This window comes from Martes martes (assembly GCF_963455335.1).
Source record: "Martes martes genome assembly, chromosome: 15".
NCBI lineage: Eukaryota > Metazoa > Chordata > Mammalia > Carnivora > Mustelidae > Martes > Martes martes.
The window spans coordinates 66,959,331-66,975,980 of NC_137903.1; the positions used below are offsets into that span (position 1 = coordinate 66,959,331).

Here is a 16,650-nt window from a genome sequence, read left to right on the forward strand (position 1 = left end):
ACACAGGGTGTTTGGTTTTTTGCTTTTGTTTTCATTTTTCTGTATTATAAATTCCTAGATAGGTAGTTTGAATGCAGGAGATCCTGAAATGGAAAACCTCAGATTACTCTTTTTTTTTTTTTTTGCCAATAACATATGTTTTATTATGATGATCCTTACATTTGGAGTTGCAAATTTGTTGGTCAACACTTCTACTGACTTAAACTAAACATTACACTTATTGCAAGTTTTGCATTTAATGGATAAATGATCTCTAAAAATGGGAAGGAGGAAAATCAAACAAAAAGGGGTCAATTGCATTGATTCCCATTGAGGAGAATAAAAAGTTGAATTCAGTCTTTAATAACTTATTTTAGTATACATTTACTGAACACCTCTGATATGTTAGGCACCAATCTCAGAGCTAGAAAAACAATGAAAATAAAATAGTCTGATGGCTTGAAAACCATATAGTCTAGCCAAAGAGGCAGTCACAGGTGCTTGGGACAAGCCACTAAATCAAACCAAAAAATCAGTTAATTTTGAGAAATTGAAGGGTTAGGAAACTTTTCATAGTGATGACATTAAAACTGAGTCTAAAGTGAGTTCATCAGTTGAACAAATACAGGAGGAAGAGGAAATTCATGGAAGTTTAAAGTGTTATTTTTATTTGGGCATTTCCCAAGTAATGTGGGATGGCTAGAGATATCTCACACAGGGTTATATATGATATGCTGAGTTTAGTTCTTCTGTAGGTAATGGAAATTCATCAGTAGTTCCTAAAGGAGGATGTAATAAGTCTGTGTTTAGAAAGAAAGGTTTATCTGCAAATACGTTAGAGGTGAGAGAACCATTTAGAAGGCAATTCTACTTGCTGAAGTTGGTTCCATTTCACTATTATGCAATGATTCTTTTGCCTTCAGGACTTTGCATTTTCTATTCCCTTTGTACTCTCTGTGCTTGCATCACCTCTATGGTGAGTTCCGCCTAACACTTTCCTAGGTGGTGAAAAATCATCGCCCACTAGACTATAAAACCAATGAGGGTGGGGGCTGGGCCAACCTCATTCACCCTCAATTCCTATAGCCTGACACATAAATGCTTGTTCAATAAATGCTTGTTGAATAGATAAATGAAATCAGAAGTCTAGAGAGAGAATCATCATGATTTGGTGATCCATTACCTGTATTACCTGTGAGAGATATGAAAGTAGAAGGAATAAAAAATGATTCCATTAACTGAGAAAAATAATTCAGATGAGAGAATTCTTAAAGAAGAAAATACATGTTTTGCTTCAGGCATGATGACAACTAGGAATAAAGCAGAAAGAAGGTGAGAACAAAGAGAAATTTAGGGATAAATTAAAGGAAGTGTGTGTAATAACAGATGGCAGCATCCAGGAAATTTTTTTCAAAGGATCCATGATTTAGGAACCAGGATTAATTGAATGACTAACCTGAAGTGCTAGAGGGTGGCCTGCACAACAATTTTACCTTGAACTGAATTTTTTACCTGATGCTCACCATAATGAATTTGTGTTTCTTTAGGAAAAGAGTCTGAGACACAAAGTCTAATGGATCTGGAAGGGACAGGGTGGGGCTTACTAAAAAAGGAGTCCCAAACTCCAAATGGAACAAAACTGGTCTCTATAATCATGATGTGTAATTGTAAATGGCCTGTCCATATTCAGCTAGAATTCTGGGATTTTCATGATGGAATGTGAAGCTAGATTGACAATATGAACAAGATGATTTCCTCTGTAATATTCTTTAAAATTCTATTTTAAAGAGAAAGAGAATCTGATTATATCATCCTGTGTGTAGTAGCAATGGAAAGAACCAGCTACAAAAATGTGAAATCTTTCTAGTAGACAATATCCAACACTAAAAACCAGAAAAGTTAACTCCAAAATCTCAGATGACATAAATTTGCTTCTTATTCTACTATCTAAATAAATACACAGAATAAAATTGTTTACTTAAAATTTAAATTTTGAACACTTAACAATTTCAGCCTTTTGATAGGCTTTGGAAAGAAATTCTGAGCAGTCTTATCCTCCTTTTCAAATATAAAATAATTGTTCTAGTCACTTGGTTGTGTCCCCATAGAATTCATATGTCGAAGCCCCAGCCCCCAATACGTCTGTATTTGGAGATGGGGACTCTAGGAAAGTGATTAGGTTAAGTGAGGCCATGGATCATAGGCCCTGATCTGGTGAGATTGGTCTCCTTAGAAGAACAGATGCCAGAGGAACTTTCCAGAATGCTTGGTGTGTCAGCAACGTGCTCTTGCCCGCTCCCCCACACCAGCCTTGGCCTGGCTATAGAAAATGGTGAAAGAAATGACTTACTATGATGGTTTGGCAGTCAAACCCAATGCCATACAGGAAGAACTAAAAAAGGCCTACAGGAAACCAGCCTTGAAGTACCATCCTGATAAGAATTCAAATGAAGGGGTACTTGGGTGGCTCAGTGGGTTAAGCCTCTGCCTTCGGCTCGGGTCATGATCCCAGGGTCCTGGGATCAAGCCCCACATTGGGCTCTCTGCTCAGCGGGGAGCCTGCTTCCTCCTCTCTCTCTGCCTGCCTCTCTGCCTACTTGTGATCTCTATCTGGCAAATAAATAAATAAATAAATAAATAAATAAAATCTTAAAAAAAAAAAAAGAATCCAAATGAAGGAGAGAAGTTTAAACAGATTTCTCAAGCTTATGAAGTGCTCTCTGATGCAAAGAAAAGGGAATCATATGACAAAGGAGGAGAATAGGCAATTAAAGAAAGTAGATCCAGTGGTGGTTTTGGCTTCCCCACGGACATCTTTTATATATTTTTTGGAGGAGAAGAAACATCAGCTCTCAGTCACCTTAGAAGATTTATATAATGGCACAACAAGAAAACTAGCTCTGTAAAAGAATGTGATATGCAATAAATGTGAAGGCCAAGGTGGTAAGAAAGGAACAGTCGAATGTTGTCCCAGTTGCCAAGGTACTGGAATGCAAGTAAGACTTCATCAGATGGGACTTGGAATGGTTCAACAAATTCAGCCTCTGTTCATGGAGTGCCAGGGCCATGGGGAACAGATCAGACCTAAAGATAGATGTAAAAACTGCAATGGAAGGAAGACAGTTCGATAGAAGAAGATTCTAGAAGTTCATATTGAGATGGACAGAAGATAACATTCCATGGTGAAGGAGACCAAGAACCAGGACTGGAACCAGGAGATATTATCATTATTTTAGGTCAGAAGGACCACACTGTTTTTACTCAGCAAGGAAAAGACATTTTCATGTGTGCGGACATACAGCTAGTTGAAGCACTGTGTGGCTTTCAATGGCCAATATCTGCTCTTGACAATGGAACCATTATCATCACCTCTCACACAGGTCAAATTGTCAAGCATGGAAGTATCAAGTGTGTGTTAAGTGAAGGCATGCCAATTTATCGTAGACCATATAAGAAGAGTTGCCTCATCATCAAATTTAAGGTAAACTTTCCCGGGAATGGCTCTCTCTCTCCTGATGAACTCTCTCTGCTGGAAAAAAAAATCCTACCTGAGAGGAAGGAGGTAGAAGAGACTGATGAAATGGACCAGGTAGAACTGGTAGACTATGATCCAAATCAGGAAGGATGGCACCATTACAATGGGGAAGCCTATGAGGGTGATGAACATCATTCCGGGGTGATGTTCAGTGTCAGACCTCTTCATGGGGCCAGTGAATAACACTGCTGGCATTTTATATGAAGTAGTGAATGAGTGAAGGACTGTAATCATAGATCACTACTTGCTATTGTTTTTGTTTTAATATTCAACTATCGTAGTGTTTTAAACATTAAATGAAGAATAAACTAAAAAACAAAACAGAACAGAACAACAACAACAACAACAACAAAAAACAGATGCCTGAGAACTCCCTTTCTTTTTCTCTTTTTCCACATGAATGTAAAGACCATCTGACGGTTCAGTGAAAAGTGGTTGTTTACAAGCCTGGAGGAGCCCTCATTAGGAACCAACCCTACCTGACCTTGACCTGGGATTTCTAGCCTCTAGAACTGTGAGATAAGAAATGGCTGTTTTTTAAGTCCTCCAGCCTGTAGCATTTTGTTATGGATGTCCAAGTAGCCTAACACAGCCTGTAAGTCATAGAATTAGCACATATGCTCAAGTCCTCTGTCCAGATTTCAAGCACATGAAATAGAAAAAGACAAAAAATGATAAAATGTTCAGCTAAGTATAATCAAACTCAAGGAAGAGGGTAATATTGGAGATTTCATAGAAGATTGAAGGACCGGTACAACTTTGACTAGGTAGTCAAAAGATGGTTGGGTGGGGATGGAAGAAAAAATATATAGGACATAGCAGAAACGAGCCAGGACCACTGGGAAGAAGGCTCTTTATTTCATTGGAGAACTGGGATCTGAGTTTGGGATTGGTGCAGGAAGTAAGGTTAGTTGTGGTTAGAGATAATGGCAGAGCCTAGGGCGGCTGCAGCAGGAGAAGCACATCACAACTGGACTCATCTCCACTCACTGAGGCAGAAGTGGAGATTGGGTTATGCCTGGCAGGATGGAGCACATTTACTCCAAAAGCCAGGGGCAGGCTGATACCTAATTGCCCCCTAATTCAAGTAAATCCTCTGGGATAGGAGTTTTACAAGAGGGTACCTCATGAAAAGAAGGGTAGTAGCCTCAAAAAGCAGTAGCCACGGTCCAGAGTCAGAGAGCTCTTTAAGAATAGGAAAAAAAGGGGGCTAGGGAGAGGCCCAGAGTGTACAACAGGGATGGGTGCCAAAGGTTATGAAAATGTCCCCAGAATTTGTTTAGATCAGGCATGGCGAGGCCCACAGATCAGATAACTACTATTGAAAATATAGTTTATTACCTACAGTTCTCAAGAGAAAGGGACACTCCTGGCTTGCCAGGCCACATGAGGAAGCACTTGTGTCAGTTAGGAGGCAGGAGGAAAAAAGGGAAAATTATGGCCCAGAGCCCTTCTTTGGGTTTTGAGGGAAGGAATGAGTGAGGCAGAGTAAGTACAATGGATAAGTTTAGGATTGGTTAGTCTGAATAATTTCTGCGTGGACTCTGTGCTATAGAGGTGGTCCCTGTTGGTCTGGTACTTGCCCCTGGGGTGGTTTAGAGTAAGGAGACTACTGGGTTGGTATGTGAAATTTGAAGAAGGGGAAGATGGAAGGATGGGCTCGGATTGGTGGGTTTGCATAGCTGAGGTGTGCTCTTAGGCAAGATGTTTGCTATCTCTGTGGAACTAGATAAACTTGGGATGGGCGTCCCTACCTGGGTCCCCAAGCTGCCCTAAATGTCGAACAGAAAATAGAAAATATGATTCATATACAAAACATTATTTAAAATATAGGATGAAAAATGAAACTGAAAAATAGTAAGGAGTCAAGAAGCAACATGACCTTGATAGCAGGATCTTGAGACACTTGATTTAGCCACTTGGTTTCAGATATGTAGATAGATGATAGATGATCGATCGATTGATAGACAGGTTTTTTTTTCCTTTTGTCTTAGAGAGGCCATAGCTTTACCAAGCTGAGTTTGGGGAGAGACAGTAAGTAGTTAAGTAAAATAGAAATAGATTCCAATAACTGCACTTTGGGAAATTTATGAAGTCATCCAGGCCTAAGTATGTTATCTTGTATATGACGTTTACCAAATCACGCCCTTGTGGGGTGAAACAGTGCACCTCCAAATTTACAGTTATTATATTGAGCTATCAGCTTTCTTACCTTCCAGTCTGTAACTTTCAATTCTGTAACTTTCAATTCTGAAGACAGATTTACAACAGACATGATTTTAAGCCATATTCCATTAACAAGCTCTGTTTTAAATGACTTTCTTCATTTAAGTAATGCTGATTTTGTACTTGATTTGTTCAAAAGCTATTTAAAATCCTTTGACTCTTAAAGGTACTACTATGTCTTAGGCCACTCTCATTTTTGGAAACATGTAAAGGAGCAGAAATATTTCATTTTTCTTTGCTGTTTGCGTCCCCAGAGCAAGCTAATTGTGCTTCTTTAAAGCAAAGTGACAATTTTTGATACAGGTTTATTTAATTTAAAAAAAAAGACTTAGAACAATCAAACATGAGCGTTAACAAGAAACATATGTGAGGCTCCAAGTATTCTGAAAATGAATGCAAAGCAGCGTTCCAATCAACATGAGGTCAGGTTTCCTGGCCTGTTTCTGCACATGCAAAATCGGAGAGCGTGAGAGGTTGAGCGTAGGTGTGTGACTGTTCGTGACTGGGAGTGATCTGGACATGTTGTGAAAGATCTGCTGCAGCTCCCAGCAGCCTCGAGAAGCAATCTTTTACATGTAGCAGGACACACTCCAGGATATTAACACTCTACCATTTCCAAGAGCCTCTGTTCACACCAGCTCCAGAGTAAACACCATGAAAGAAGGAGCCTCAAGCTGCTAAAAAGCACACAAAGCAACAAGGAAAAACAGTTCCAAATCTCATAAAAATGGAAAAGGTTTCAAGAACAACTGCCCGTTTGTTCAGAGAGTGCCCACAGAGCAGGAGGGTAAATAAAACTCAGTACCTGTGAGATTTATAGGCAAATAACCATTATCTACTATGTGTAGATGAGTGAATGATAATTTTATGCAAACCACAATAAGTAAATTCAAACAGTATGAACTAAGCCTGCACAGTAAGAGCAGGAAGTTCAAGGAAAGAAAAATAAGGAAAGAGTGTTTTCTGGGTGGTGTATCACCAACCTGGGAAATCCATTACAGAGCCAAAAACTGGAACAGGATTTTATAAAAACACTGGCTTAAAGCAGAGCCATTAGTCCCTTAGGACTTGTATTGTGACTTCATACCTTAAATAAAACTCTGCTCCCCACGATCTAATTACTGATTGGCTTTACATAGAGGATTATGGAGAATTAGTAAATTGGACTTTTTATATGGAAGAGTATATAGTATAAATTCCTTGGGAGCCTTCACGGTGCATTCAGTTTTTTTAACAAATCCGTGTCAAGTATCATCAATAGCCAAGCACCCTAACCCACAGAGCTTAGAATTTTATGGACTTGTGTCTGAGAGCTGCAGTTTTTTAATCAAAATAGTACTTTTATAACATTTTTCAAAAATGGAACATTCAACTTTGGCCAAGTTTAAACTCTCTTCGAGTGCTGAGAATGTTAAGGTTGAAGGCGAACTCGAGGCTTTTCAGACTCAGACTTCATTGACTCCTTATCATATGTGGATCATATGTGGTTTCCTGGGTGGTGGCAGAAGACAAGAAAAGAAGCTTTTAAGGGATTATATAAGATGCCTATTAAATGGATTCATTGAAATAAAGGCTCTTTTCTTCTTCTTCTTCTTCTTCTTCTTCTTTTTTTTTTTTATTTGACGGAAAGATAGAGAGCACAAGTAGGCAGAGCGGCAGGCAGCAGAGGGAGAAGGGGAAGCAGGCTCTCCACCGAGCAGGGAGCCCGATGCAGGGCTCCACTCCAGGACCCTGAGATCATGACCTGAGCTGAAGGCAGAGGCTTAACCCACTGAACCACCCAGGCGCCCCCACCACTTTACTTCTAACAAACCGTATTTTAATGAGGCATGGGTCAAAGAATCTAACATTCGTAGATTCCATTTGAAAAGCATGTGAGCATAAAAACATAAAGGAAAATTTGTTAGAGCAAGTTGAGTGTCGGTTTTGGTAAAGCTAATTTTGTTTAGATTTTTCAAAAGCTCTCGTGGGGTAGAAGCATAGCACATTAAATGAGCTTGCAGAGACTTTGGGAGCAGAAATAACTGGGTTTAAATCTGGGCTATGCAGGAAACAAAGGAGAGAGAACTGGAGAAAGGAAGGAAAGGAAGAAGGTTGGGAAGAAGAGAGGGAGGCAGGAAAGAAGGGAGGAAAGAGCACGCGGTGGGCAGCTTCTCAGTACCCGCCATTATCAAGGTGCTTCACACACACATTTATCTTCTGCGCTAACTGCATGATCTTGGGCAAATAAATTTATCTCCTGGGCATCAGATTCCTTACCTATATAAAACACACCTCTCATAAATTCTAGGAAGACAGTCGTGGCAGCATAATTTTTTTGTTGGGGGGGGGTTCTTTCCAAATCACATCAAAAATATAGCATCTAGATAGCAAAAACCAAAATCCAACAAAACTAGGTAACTAGGAGCAACACAAGCCTCAGCACACAAGCAGGTAGAGACAGTGTACGAAGAGCCACTAGACTTGTGTGTCGTTGGCTTCTGTGTGGGGAAGAGCAGGGGGAAATAGCAAGCCGTTTGAGGGTGTTCGGGATAAGAGAACCAGACAACATCCAACAGGTAATATCTGAAAAGTACAAGTCAGTTTGAGAAGAGTGGCAGAAATTGAGAAAGGCATCAATTACTCCAGGAACATGTGAGTAAGAAGCGCATGCAGTAAGCTCTATGAAGGTGAGGCAGGGCACCCGGGAGGGCTCAGTCGGTAAGCGTCTGCCTTCCGCTCAGGTCGTGATCTCAGGGTCCTGGGATCCAGCCCCGCTTCGGGCTCCCTGCTCAGCAAGGAGCCTGTTTCTCCCTCTCTCTCTGCCTCTCTCCTTGCTTTTTCTCTCTCTGTCTTTCTCTCTCAAATAAATAAAGCCCTAAAAAAGAAAAAAAGGTGACACAGTTTACACTCTGGGAACTCTCAAACCTCACCCCACAGGGCACAGGGCTCCACACTGAGGAGAAATTACTGGGACTCGAAGAATTTGGCAAGAAAGTGACAAGAGAGGTAAAGGAAAGAAGATACAGATAAAAGTGGAGAAGTCAAACAGAGCTAGGAAATCTCAGAAAGCAAAGTGCAATATTTTTTAACATTGATGCTAACTGCAGAAGAGCAAGGTCTGTGAAGTTGTAAACTCTACTACTTTCTAAACATTCAGGAAAACTAATATCAAAGAAAATAAGTGTATCGAGGTTGAATCCCAAGCAATCACACTAGAAAGACATGAAAAAGAGAGAGATCAAAATAGCAAGTTATTATTTCAAAAGAACCCCAACTATATTAAGGACATAAAACATGAAATAACACAAGTCAAAATGAGAAAAGTCAGAAATAAGCTGATGAAATTCAGAAAGAGAATTAGAAGTTTAAAATCCTTTACAAATGTAATGTATTGTAGAACACATGAGTAATAAATGTGAGAAGTAATGTATTAATAACAGAAAATGAAAAAAGGAAAATATCAAATTACAAGGTGAAGAAAGAGATTCAAAGGAACTCAAGAAAAAATGACAAATGTTGAAGATAGGCAAAGAAGAGATGAGTCCCTGAAAATGAAAACCCAAGCAAGAGAACAAAATAAATTTCTAAAACTATAATTCAAGATAATGTTCCTGATATTTCTTAAAAAGAATGTGAAACTACATTTGAAAGAGCACACCATGTAACTGACTCTATCCTACAGAGTATCCAACATAAACGTGTTGGAGTAAAATTATTGAACTTTGTAAAAAAGAAAAAAGAATCTTTGGCCTTTTAGGCAAAAAGACATGTGACTTCTAAAGGAAGGAAAATTAGATTAACACATTTTCACAACCCTTCATGCCAGAAGAAAATAGAGCAACATATTGAAAATATTGAAGGAAAGAAAATGTGAGCCAAGGATTGTAAATCCAGTAATACTGAACTTCAAGTAAAAAGCACAGACAACTGTTATCACCAGGCAAAGCCTCAAGGAATATTGTTCCCATGAGCACTTTCTAAGAAATATACTCGAGAATAGGTTTCAGACAACCAGAGTGACTAGAGAGCCATTGAACAAACACTAGTAGCATCAAGCAGCAATGGTTACTGACATCAGGAAGACATGAACACAAGTTCATATCTTTGGCAAGATGATAAACAGTGCCGTGTTCCCTGAGTAAATAGTACAACACCGTTTATCATCTTGCCAAAGATACGAACTTAGAGTCTCTTTCCATACCAAAAAGTAAGACGGTGCTTAAAAATGATGGGACTCCATTGGAAAAAATACGGGAACCAAGTTGAAAGATTTCTCACTGGCCAAATCTGGAACAACTCAAGCAACAAAAATTGACAGTAATGGACTGTGACATATAGAATAAAAGCAATCCATTGAGGATTAATGAGTGCACTTGTGATGAGCACCAGGTGTTGTATGCAAGTGTCAAATCATACAGTGTATACCTGAAACTGATATTACACTGTATGTTACTTATATGGAACTTAATAAAAATTTTAAAAAATTAAAAATCTTTAAAAATATTTTTTTCCAGTGTTCCAAGATTCATTGTTTATGCCCCACACCCAGTGCTCCATGCAATACATGCCCTCTTTAATACCCACCACCAGGCTTACCCAACCCCCACCCCTCTCCCCTCCAAAACCCTCAGTTTGTTTCTCAGAGTCCTCAGTCTCTCATGCTTTGTCTCCCCCTCTGATTTCCCCCAGTTCACTTTTCCTTTCCTTCTCCTAAGGTCCTCCCTGTTATTCCTTATGCCCCACAAGTAAATGAAACTATGTGATAATTGACTCTCTCTCCTTGACTTATTTCACTCAGCATAATCTCCACCAGTGCCATCCATGTTATACAAAAGTTGGGTATTCGTCCTTTCTGTTGGAGGCATAATCTTCTTTATCCATTCGACTGTTTATTTATTTGACAGATAAGAGATCACAAGTAGGCAGAGAGGCAGGCAGAGAGAGAGGCGGAGGCAGGCTCCCCGCTGAGCAGAGAGCCCGATGTGGGGCTCGATCCCAGGACCCCGGGATCATGACCCTAGCCGAAGGCAGAGGCTTTAACCACTGAGCTACCCAGGCGCCCCTATCCATTCGACTGCCTCTTTCCACAGTTTGGCAATTGCGGCCATTGTTGCTATGAATGTTAGGGTACATATAGCCCTTCTTTTCACTACATCTGTATCTTTGGGGTAAATACCCAGTAGTGCAATTTCAGGGTCATAGGATAGCTCTATTTTTAATTTCTTAAGAAATCTCCACACTGTTTTCCAAAGTGGCTGCACCAGCTTGCATTCCCACCAACAATGTAAGAGGGTTCTCTTTTCTCCACATCCTCTCCAACACTTATGGTTTACTGTCTTGTTGATTTTCACCACTGTAACTGGAGTAAGGTGATATCTCAATATGGTTTTGATTTCTGTTCATGTCTTCTGCCCATTTTTTGACATGATTACCTGTTTTTTGTGTGTTGAGTTTGAGGAGTTCTTTATAGATCTTGGATATCAGCCTTTTGTCTGTATTGTCATTTGCGAATATCTTCTCCCATTCCGTGGGTTGCCTCTTTGTTTTGTTGACTGTTTCCTTTGCTGTGCAAAAGCTTTTGATCTTGACGAAGTCCCCAAAGTTCATTTTCACTTTTGTTTCCTTTGCCTTTGGGGACATGTCTTGAAAGAAGTTGCTGTGGCCAATGTCGAAGAGGTTACTGCCTATGTTCTCCTCTAGGATTTTGATGGGTTCCTGTCTCACGTTGAGGTCTTTTATCCATTTCGAGTTTATCTTTGTGTATGGTTAAGAGAATGGTCGAGTTTCATTCTTCTGTACATAGCTGTCCAATTTTCCCAGCACCATTTATTGAAAAGACTATCTTTTTTCCAGTGGGTATTTTTTCCTGCTTTGTTGAAGATTATTTGACCATAGGGTTGTGGGTCCATATCTGGGCTCTCTACTCTGTTCCACTGGTCTATGTGTCTGTTTTTGTGCCAGTACCATGCTGTCTTGGTGATCACAGCTTTGTAGTAAAGCTTGAAATCAGGCAACATGATGCCCCCTGCTTTGTTTTTCTTTCTCAACATTTCCTTAGCAACTCGGGGTCTTTTCTGGCTCCATATAACTTTTAGGATTGTTTGTTCCAGCATTTTGAGAAATGTCAGTGGAATTTTTATCAGAATGGCATGGAAAGTGTAGATTGCTCTGGGCAGTACAGACATTTTAACAATGTTTATTCTTCCAATCCAAGAGCACGGAATGGTCTTCCATCTTTCTGTGTCTTCTTCAATTTCTTTCATGAGTGTTCTGTAGTTCCTCCAGTACAGATCCTTTACCTCTTTAGTTAGGTTTATTCCAAGGTATCTTATGGTTGTTGGTGCTACAGTAAATGCAATCAATTCTCTAATTTCCCTTTCGATATTTTCATTGTTAGTGTATAAGAAAGCAAAAATCTTTAAAATCTTTTAAAAAATTAAATACTCATCCCCCTTTTCTCCATATGACTACATAGAGTTTTTTATACAATGAAACAAATTTAACTTTTCAGCCAGAAGACACCAATAGAACAGAAACAAAATAAATGTATACTAAGGTAGATAAAAGTAAATAAAAGACAATCACCCAATATTCTCTTCTTGACTACTCTCTCCATGAGGGAATAGTATTATCTATGAGGAAAAAAAATGCAGAAGCCCTATTTCTATATAGTTTTCCCTCTAATGGCCTACATGCAAAAAATTAAATGCAGAACCTACTACTTTATGACAAAGTACCAGTAAGTTTCAATTTATTTGGTGATTTCTCTCCTTGTCTCTATATAATCATTCAAAACTCATTTACTGAGCACTTCCTACGGGCTGTTTAGTTTTTTTCTTTGCTCTAGGTAAATTGACCAGTAAAATGAAAAAGTAGAATAAGTGTTCCTTAGCTGATATTTGACTTTCCAGTTCAGATTTTTCATATTTGTTCCATTTTAATGATATTATAAACTCCAATGTATAGGCAACAGAATAATCTTAGAACCAATCCTGGCCCCAGATCTCAAAGTCTACAAGCAAAAGGTATTCTGGTAATATTCTGGTAATAACACATAATATTTTAACAAAGTAAAATAAAACCAATCTTGCTAAAAATATTTAAGTTGTTCATGTTTCCTTAGTTCAGATGGAGGAATATCCACCAGCCTGTACACTTGGTTACGGTGGAGATTATTTCATAGAGTTCAAGGAGGATAAGACAGAGCAGACACTAAACTCAGGTCCCCTCAACCCTGACTACAAAACCAAGCATTCTTCAGCTGCCTCCACAAAAGGGAAGAAAGAAAGAAAGAAAGAAAGAAAGAAAGAAAGAAAGAGGGAAAGGAAATACACACACACACACACACACACACACACACCCAACAACCACCGCCTAAAACTCCATGTCCTGACCAAACAAGTCTGCTCCAAGGTGAACCCCAGTGCTGAACTTTCACTAACCTATTCCCTCATTATAATAGTAAATATCACACCCAAGCCCCAAGGGCCTGGATCAGTATCAGGGAAGTGACTGAAAGAGAATATACATCCCCAAGCCAAAGGAGAACAATTTAGAGAAGTGGACAAGCAACATTTTCTTTACTTTGTTTTTACTTTTGTTTCATTTTGTTTTGTTGATGGCATACTAGCACCTTTTATTCAGAGAATGTTGGCATCCTCGATTGACCCATTTGGAAAGAAAAAGAAGTTCACATGGTTATTGGGGGGGGGTGCACAGGAAGATTGATTTGAGAGAAATGTTTTACAACTTGTCAAGTTTGGAATAGGAGCATCTTATTTTTCACCTCTCCCTTTTTGAAGGAAACAAATCGGGCAACGTGGATAAGGTGTTGAAGGTGAGCTAACGTGAAATGGGTTTTACGTATGTTTTGTCACTAACACACACAGGAAAGTTTTTTACTTCATTGCAACCATCCTCAGGTTATTGATACATATCTACTCTCCCACTTGATATAGCAAAGACTACCTTGGAGAGAGATGGATTTGGTAAGAAATGCCCCAAATCAGATATAATTCTGTTTCTAATGTGCAATGACTTTTATGACACATGTGCTGTCTACACATGAAAAGAAAGGAAGGAAGGAAAGAAGGGAGAATGGTCGGAAGAGGAGGGTGGAAAGAGAAGGGAGAGGAAATGAAAGAAAAGGAAAATTAAAGTTCAAAGTTTTCAAGTCAAATAACATGTGATTTAATTTCAGTCCCTTCTTGTGGGATTATGTCACCCATTAGAACATAATATATTTCAAGCCTAGAAGCACACATTCATTTCACACCCAACTTCAAAGTTATTATTGCTAACTGGTTGTTGCTAGGAACTGATTTGGAATGAACTGACAGTTCTGGTTCTGTTCTTAATGACCCGGAGGGTATGTCACACTTAGGTTATGGCAATGCCTTTCTTAAAGAGGTGAAGAAGAGAGCACTCCTTGGTGACCTAACAGATTCCAACTCATTTCAGCAGAGGTGTTTGGTAGTAGTTGTCACATGTTTTCCAGGACTAAAAATCTAAGACTTCAGAGGAAACATCTGGTTGCTAATATAGCCATTGCCTGAATTTACCCTGTCCAGACTACTACATTAGCTCTGAATTGTGCCTGGAACACATAATATGTAGCAAACAAACATGTACTGAATGAGAGATTGGATTCACCTAACACCAACTCAAATGAAACTTCATTGTGAGAGATTATGAATTGAAGCAATAAATCGAAAAGAAATAGTGTGGCATCTTCTTGCAAGAACAAAATTAATAGGTAAGACAGTTTAAAATAACAGGACCCTTAAGAAAAGAAAAACTTGATACGGGATATAGGTGTGTGGGAAATAGGACTGAGACCCCTAATTACTTGCTCTTTGATTGCCTATTCATAGATTTTGAACTCCTTTAAAGTAGGTCTGTATTCATTCTCTTTATAGCCTCAATTCTTAGATGAATGCCTTATGGGGGATATGCATTAGATGTCTGACTAGCGATTCCATAGTCATCTTGATTTCTACAGAGATACATCATAGCTCAACTGTAGAATGTGTTACTTTGAATTTCATTCATATCTCCTGTATATCCCTACTGGATTTAGATACAATTCTTCAAGTCAGAAACTATGTCTATTCACTTTTTGCATCCTCAAGTCTAAAGTAACACCTGCTGGTAAATTTTGGTTAAATTAATAAATACAACTAATCTGGATGAATAAATTTAGAACTTCTGTCTCCCTCACCATGCCATGTGCACCTTTCCAAAAGCATAACAATAATTGTGCTCTCTTGCTAAGAAATTCCATTTGAACCTGAATGTATATATTTGTATATACAAATTCACAAACACAAGAGTTTTGTGTGTGAATGAATGTGTATGGATACATGTACGACTAACTATGCACGTCTTCCCCTGATATGTATTGAGTATTCACTTGACTGCTTGTCTTTAAGAATCACCAGCTTGACCCACAACACAGGTATTTTCTCAAAGTATGGTTCAGGCTGTAAGAGAAGCCAAGGAAGAAGAAAAGCTCAGAGATTCGTTATTGTCCTTGTAGGTCACCTACCTCCTTGTCTTGACCCTTGGAGCAACCCAATGATGTCATAGTTGATGTCTGATGTCATACTAGTTGAAAACAGAGGTTACCACTAACAGGAAGAGGATGTATTTTAAGGGGCCCTTTTAACTGAAATCTCCTTTACTTTAAGATGTGCATCGTGAACTCAAGTTAATTTGAAAAGTGAGAGGATGACTGCATTAATAGCCAGTGGATGTGGACTCTTTGGACCACAATGGCCATTTGATGATATCCCAAAGGCAGTCACAAGGTAAGAAATGATTTTCTATAGAATCTTGAAGCCTATCAAGACATTTAAATGCAATTTCTTTGGAAAATAAAAATGTAATTCTTACACCTCTGTTCTATGTTGCTGTGTGGTAGTGTAGAGTAATTAATATGGCCAAACGTAATAAATTTCAACATGACTTTCCTATATTCAAACAGTTCTGTGGCTCCCCAGGCCTGCAGAAAATATCTAAATATATTCTCTTATACCAGACTTTCCATGATCTTGCCCTACTGGCTTTTCCAAAGTTATTTTTACTGCTCTTACTCAAACCTAATTCTCTAAACATCTCAAACTACTTGCAGTTACTTAAACATACCATGATGTTTCAAGATTTTGTGTCTTTTTTTTGTACTATTGTCTTTTTCTAGAATATCCCTCTTATGCTCTCTTCTAAGAAAATTTTTATTCATCTTTGTGCCCACCAAGATGAGTAGATGACTCCCTCCTATATGCCAACATTCTACCTGGCTCATGCCGCCATTATGACATGGACTAATATGTTCAAAAGTTATTTGCTTACATACCTGGTGACTATTTCATGTACTCTCTGAAGGTTGTAATTATATCTGATACAGCACCAATTACCATTTATTAGTTTTGACTATGTGCCAAGCACTATGATTGGAAATGCAATTGGAAATCCATGATTTTATACCTTTTAAATCACTCTTATTGGAAAAGATAGAAGCATAAACAAATTATGTACATAATGTTCAGTAAATGCCGTAGGGGAACAGAGAAGGCACTTTACTAAGTCTGGAGTTTAGAAAAAGCTTCCAGGAGAAAGAGTTCTGCTTATAGAGGCAAACTGTGGTATTAACAAGCAGGCTTTCAAAAGCAGTACAGTCTGACTGTTAATAGCTCCAAAGCCCCCCAGGAACCATCCTTGCCATGTTGATGTATCACTGGGATTATTTGTATGTAAGTAGTTTCGTCATAGAGGGCTTTGTGTATCTTTGTATTCCTTCTCCTCTGTGTTAAACTATAAGATCAAGAAGTAGCAATTGCTTTTCTCTATACTTTTGAACTCCTCACTGCAGCTAGTACAGTATCCAAAATGCAGTTGAACCAATGTAAGGGTGAAGTTGAAATCATAAT

At 38.8% G+C, this 16,650-nt stretch overlaps 1 pseudogene across 1 annotated transcript; it reads left to right on the forward strand.

Moving 5' to 3' along the window:
- Window positions 1–2,308: 2,308 nt before the first annotated feature.
- Window positions 2,309–3,693, forward strand: LOC308355967 (dnaJ homolog subfamily A member 1-like; annotated as a pseudogene). Its single transcript has 2 exons — window positions 2,309–2,434; window positions 2,660–3,693. The product of its transcript is annotated as a dnaJ homolog subfamily A member 1-like (transcript).
- Window positions 3,694–16,650: the final 12,957 nt, after the last annotated feature.